At 39.2% G+C, this 6066-nt stretch overlaps 1 protein-coding gene across 9 annotated transcripts in view; it reads left to right on the top strand.

Annotated features, from left to right (window-relative positions):
- CELF1 (CUGBP Elav-like family member 1) overlaps positions 1-6066 on the top strand; it is a 51819-nt gene that overhangs the window by 432 nt on the left and 45321 nt on the right. The window contains exon 1 of one of the 9 annotated variants that reach the window (XM_058161843.1): positions 355-510. The exons of the other annotated variants lie outside the window; for them this stretch is intronic. The gene's annotated coding sequence lies outside the window, so the exon portion shown is untranslated. Of the gene's footprint in view, positions 1-354; positions 511-6066 lie in introns of those variants that run through there. 9 annotated transcript variants of the gene reach the window in all.

Here is a 6066-nt window from a genome sequence, read left to right as displayed (position 1 = left end):
TTGGGGTTGGGGGAGAGGAACAGCTGGCTACTTGCCCCCTCCCCCCCCCAAGATCTTAGCGTGGGTGCTTTGATCCCGACGCCCACCCCGTCTTAGCCGCGCGAGGGTGCTTTCCTTGTACATACCCAGCTGCAGCGAGTGTCCCAAGCCCACTGAGGAGGGTATAGGGAGCCCCTGGGAGTGGGGTGGGGGGGGAGGGGAAAGCTGCCTTCCCAGCCTGTGACTGTGCTTGAAACAAAACTCTTAAGCCAGGCGCTCCATGGGGTGGGGAGGGGGGGGGCGCTGGGCTGTCTCCGGGGTGGGGGTGGGGGGTTGTGTGTGTGTGGAGAGACGGGTCCGCAGATTCGGGGCATTGCAAGTTTGCGTCGCCGCCATCCCAGGGGGCGGGGCTCATCCTCCGGCGGCCGCTTAAAGGCTCGACGCGCAGGGTTTTCTTCTTCCCGTTAGGAAGCTCTCTCCCTTCGCTCTAGAAAAAGCAATTCAGTCGCCCTGCCCCGCCCCGCGGCTGTGGTAAGCGATCCCCCTCGGCACCTGGCTTGGGTAAAATGACCCCGAAAGTGTGATGGGGGGAGGGGAGGGGAGATGCATTCCTGGCCTTTGCTGCATATGAACGGATGGGTCAAGAGGAGGAGGAGGAGGTGGTGGAGGTGGGAATCCCTTGGAGGTTTAGGCACGTGGTACGGTGGAAATGACGATTTCCCGGCTCCCGTGAAACTTCGCGTGGATTGATCATGCAAACCTTCGGGTTCTCCCCTGGGAGTTTGGGTCGGTCAAAGGAGGGGGTGATACAAGCTGTTCTGAGTAGTCAGAATAGAAGACACGGTCACTTCAATATGAGACAGATGAGGAAACGGTAAGGCTAGAGAGACCTCCTTTTTTAAAAAGGAAAAAAAAATGTTGCGTTTGTTTACTAAATGAAATTTGAAGGGCTGCCAGAGTCTAGAAAACTCTGGGCCGCTTGCCTTGTAAACAAATGCAACATTTGTTTTTTTCCTTTTAGCGGACGCTAAAAATATTTTTTTTAAAAAATGCAAAGAAAAAAAAGTCCTGAAGGCAAAAACGTTAAAATTAAAGGCAGGGAAAAATTGTTTATTCTGATTTGGTGCACTGTTCAAAACAGTAAGGTATGAGCTAATTATTTTATGATGTACACTTGGAAAGTTGTACGTCCTTGGAATAATTTTAAAAGATCATTTAATGCCCCAGTGCATGTCATGGTTGCCATGTATTCCACTAGTTGAAGCAACTTGTTAGAATACTTTGACGTAGAACAGAATCTGCTGTTGATATATCATACTTGGCACAGTTTTATGTAATCTTGTACTATTTACTTGTACTTGTTCATTAGAATTTGCATAAATTAAATAGTATTTCAAATACTTTTGGAAGGTTTCACTTTGTTACATATAATAGCTGAATTCAGCTAGTATATATTGACAATTTCCTGGTTGACTTTTGACTGAAAAAAGTTCAGTTATAAATTAAAGCCAAACCAGACATTATTTCAAACAGCAAAAATAATATTGAAAACTGTTAAATGTTAAAAGCCTCAATAAAACCATTCAGGGAGTGAAACAAACAAATGTTTTGTCAGTAGTACAATAAGAAGGAAGTTTTCTTACCTAGGCATTTAGTCTTTTATAATTCTTTTTTTTTTTTTACATTTATATCCCACCCTTTTCCGAAGACTCAGGGCGGCTTACAGTGTATAAGGCAATAGTCTCATTCTATTTGTATATTTACAAAGTCAACTTATTGCCCCCCCAACAATCTGGGTCCTCATTTTACCTACCTTATAAAGGATGGAAGGCTGAGTCAATCTTGGGCCGGGCTTGAACCTGCAGTAATTGCAGGCTACTGTGTTCTAATAACAGGCTCCTTACAGCCTGAGCTATCCACGGCCCATCTAGGACATATTCTAGGACATATCCCAGATTCAAGAAGCTTCCCCTGGTCCAGAATGCATGTATATGAGCAATTATGGCTATCTCTATGGCCATATTATACCTGAACTGGCTTCTAGTTTACTTCCAGATGCAATTGAAGGTGCTGACTATTACATACAAAGCCCTACATGGCATGAGCCGAGGATATTTGAAGGACTCTGTTACTCCCATAATTTCTAACAACCCAAACACCTTGGGCCTCTGGTGGCTCAACAGGCTAATGCAGTCTGTTATTAACAGCAGCTGCCTGCAATTACTGCAGGTTCAAGCCCCACCAGGCCCAAGGTTGACTCAGCCTTCCATCCTTTATAAGGTAGGTAAAATGAGGACCCAGATTGTTGGGGGCAATAAGTTGACTTTGTATATAATATACAAATGGATGAAGACTATTGCTTAACACTGTGTAAGCCGCCCTGAGTCTTCGGAGAAGGACGGGATATAAATGCAAAATAATAATAATAATAATAATAATAATAATTAGTTTTGGCAAGAGGGGCATACCCAATTGCCTCAGGGTCCCATCTATTAGGGATTGTTAGTGGGATTCAAGAAACATGCTTTTTCCATAGCTGCTTCTACTCCATCTACTCTCTGGAACACCACATTGCCCAAGGTTTGATTAGCCCAGGTTTTGCTTGCTTTTTGAAAAACCTTATAAACCTATTTTTCCAGACATGAGGACCAGGAAAATAATTTAGCCCAAACTATTAGTGAATGGTGTTTTGGAGAGCTGTTTATTGAATTTTAATTCTTGTTAGCTCCTGTCAATCACATTGGTGAGATGGTTGGCCAAATAAATAAATTGGGCACAGTCCCTGAAGAATATATAAACAGACTCATTTGGGAAAAAGTAGTCTTTCAAATAATCTTGGCTCAACTGTGAACCATATAGGCCTTTATAGTTAAAACAAAAAAATCCTTAATTGAGTTTTTTTAAAACAATATATTAATTGCTTTTTAAAAATCTAATTCAAGGTAATAGCTTTCCTGAATAGGATGCAACTATTTCTATAGAAGACACAGAGTAAGAGATAGAACAAGGACCACACGATACAATTATATTTGTAAGAACCTTTTTTGCACTCAAATCATAAAATACTTTGCTAGTGTTTTACTATGGTATATTACATTAAGTTGATACAACTTTCTCTTCTATAATTCTTTTATAGAGGGCCTCAAGCCTTATATTTTTCCTCCAAATATTTATCTGAAGATTTGGAAAAAATAGTTTTGTTACTATATGCAGAATCTTATATTTTGTTATTTGTTATCTTTGTAGTAGTACCCTCTTGTACAAATATTGTGAATGGTGTGAGAAAACATTGATTAACAACTTGAGTTTTCTGAGCAATTATTGATTCATGCAACAAATTCAACTAACTATTCTAATTTAGGGCAATGTGTGAATCCAGTTTGGGCTATAATTCATGGCTGATTAATATTTGTGAATCAGGATATTATCTCCTATTACACAAATAGTACATTGCTGTGATGCATTTAGCCAACTAGAGGGAGGGAACTACATTTTGGATGGGAGATATTTAAGGATTACAGTGGGCATAATTAATGTCACCAGAATATGGATAGCTCAGGTTTTTAGTTCAGTGCTTTTAACTTATTTTTAAGCTTCCATTAAAAAAAACAGCTTTACATAACTGTTGTGTTTAAAGTGTTTTTGTTGTTTTGCAAAATTTTAGTGGAAGACAATGCCATATATATTAGCAATTTGCTGACCAGTATATAGTTTATTTACTTTATTGTCATTGCACCTCGTACAACAAAATTAAATGCCATCTTCAGATAGGCATAGGTCACAAAAAAAGAGGCCTGGGAGTCTCTTATGCTTCATGAGTTGTTTGCTTCTTAACCAAACCAGAAAGATTCTACTACTCATTTCTTCAGTTATTCGTTAGTGTAGCTACAAAGCTTTTATTTTAATTATAGTTTGTCAGATAGATCAGATCCCAAACTATAGTTTTCATGAATCAAGTTTTAGATTCTTAATATGAAACTGAAAAAAAACCTATATTTAAAGATAATAATTCAGTTTTTGCAAGTGGAAAGCAATAACTAATTTCAGAATCATGTTGAAATAAGAAACAAGGAAAAAGTCTGAAGTTTGCTGTAGGTAAAATCCGTCATGATAAACATGGTTAATATCTGAGCTGCTCTAATGACTTAAGTTCTGATACATTTTAACAATGCAACTCCTGAGCTTTTCTTTTTAATACCAGAAGTATTGCTTCGAAGATTCATGTTTATCATTGCTTGTTGACTGTCTTGTTCAGTACATTGAGCACCAAAGTCTTCAGAAGAAATTCATTAATATTTTTTCTTTCTCTGCCTAGTATCTCAGAGAAGATTGGAATATAACCTTATTTAATTTTGTCTTAACAAAAGTGTTTTTGGAACACTTTCTAGTAAAAGGAAGTAGCTGGATTCACTCATCACAGTATGCTGTACTTTGGTTTATTAAGCAATTATAATGGCCAAGTTAATTTTATGTAATACTGAGCCATAAACAGTAGCTGAGTTCATATTGTATGCTAAGCCAGCACCCAAAGAAAATGTTGTGGCTTTAATGCATTGTAGAAGTGGAATGCAGCCAAGGTCTTGTCTTCCTGACCATCTAGATGACCTAGTACAATGGTGGCTAACCTTTTTGCCGTTGCGTGCCAAAAGCAGGGGGAGTGCGGGGGGTTGCACGCGTGTGTGCCCACGCCTATAATTTAATGTGCCCCACACATGTGCGCATGACCCCCCCCCCCGTGCTCCCCCCGCTTTTGACACACAATGGCCTGGTGGGCCCGGTAGGCCTGTTTTTCAGCCTTGGGGCGGGAGGTCGTTTTCACTCTCCCCAGGCTCCTAGAAAGCCTCTGGAGCCTGGGGAGAGTGAAAAATGGGTCTTCTGGTCCTACCAGAGGCTGGAAACAGCCTTTTTCATGACTTCCGGTGAGCCCGGAAGACCCGAAAATCAGCTGGCCTGCAAGCACATGCGCTCTGGAGCTGAGGTAGGGTAACGCTTGCATGCCCACTGACACGGCTCCATGTGCCACTTGTGACACGTGTGCCAGAGGTTCACCATCACGGATCTAGTGGCAGAGGCTAAGCAAATATTTCAAGCTCAGTATCCAGTTACAAATAATAAATTGCATACGTTAGAATTTACAATCAAGCATGTAGTATTTAACATATCTATCTCAAATGTATTAAAATGTCCAGGGTAATTATACTATTAATTCTACTGGTTATAACTTCGATGGGCAAGAGCATCTAAAAGGCACCCTGTTTAAAACAACATATTATATAAAAAAATCAATCAACCAATCTAACTTTAACACTAAAAACCCCAGGTAGGGCAAGCAACATGACAGGATGCGATTAAACCAAGCTTTAACAATATAAATACCTAATTGGTTTTTGCAAATGGCAGAAAACTGTGGGAAACAGTGAGCAAGCTATAGAAGCTTCTTCCTGGTTTTAGCCAGAGATGTATGTTTGGGAACATACTACTACTTATTAGTTTTCTTAATCTAGTTCCAAATCATACCAAATGGCTGCCAGCTAAGACTAGACTGTCAGCATATCTTAGTAACAGCATGTTGAGAAATGACACTGGTTACATTCATACAGCAGAAACCAAAAAAACTCTTTATAGTTTATTGCAGTTTGTAGATGCAGTTATGCAAAAAATTGCCAAGTAAAATCATAATTGATAATGGTATAACAATAGTATTTGCATTAACAGATTGTTGTTATTGTCTTGTATTATAAAAGTAGATTGCTTAAATGCATAATTTAGATTGCAAGTGATAGGTCTGTATACATGCAAACATGCCATATATTAGGTGGTATTTTCAGTTTACAATTAGCAATGTTGTTATTGATATTATATAGTATGTTACAGAGTTAGAAAACAGGGAGGTTAGAGTGCCTTCTAAGACTTATATTTCTAGAGGTTTAAAATACTTGTGTTTATTTTTTTTATTAATATAATGCCAAATACAGTTAACCTATTACTTATCCCAAGTCTAAATTTAAATGTCAATTATTTATGAGGGGTTCTTTTAAAGCCAACAAAGGTCCTAATGGGTCTTGCAAAATTCATAGACTAGTCTAA

This window comes from Ahaetulla prasina, chromosome 1 (assembly GCF_028640845.1).
Source record: "Ahaetulla prasina isolate Xishuangbanna chromosome 1, ASM2864084v1, whole genome shotgun sequence".
Lineage (NCBI taxonomy): Eukaryota > Metazoa > Chordata > Lepidosauria > Squamata > Colubridae > Ahaetulla > Ahaetulla prasina.
This window is presented reverse-complemented; position numbering and strand designations above follow the sequence as displayed.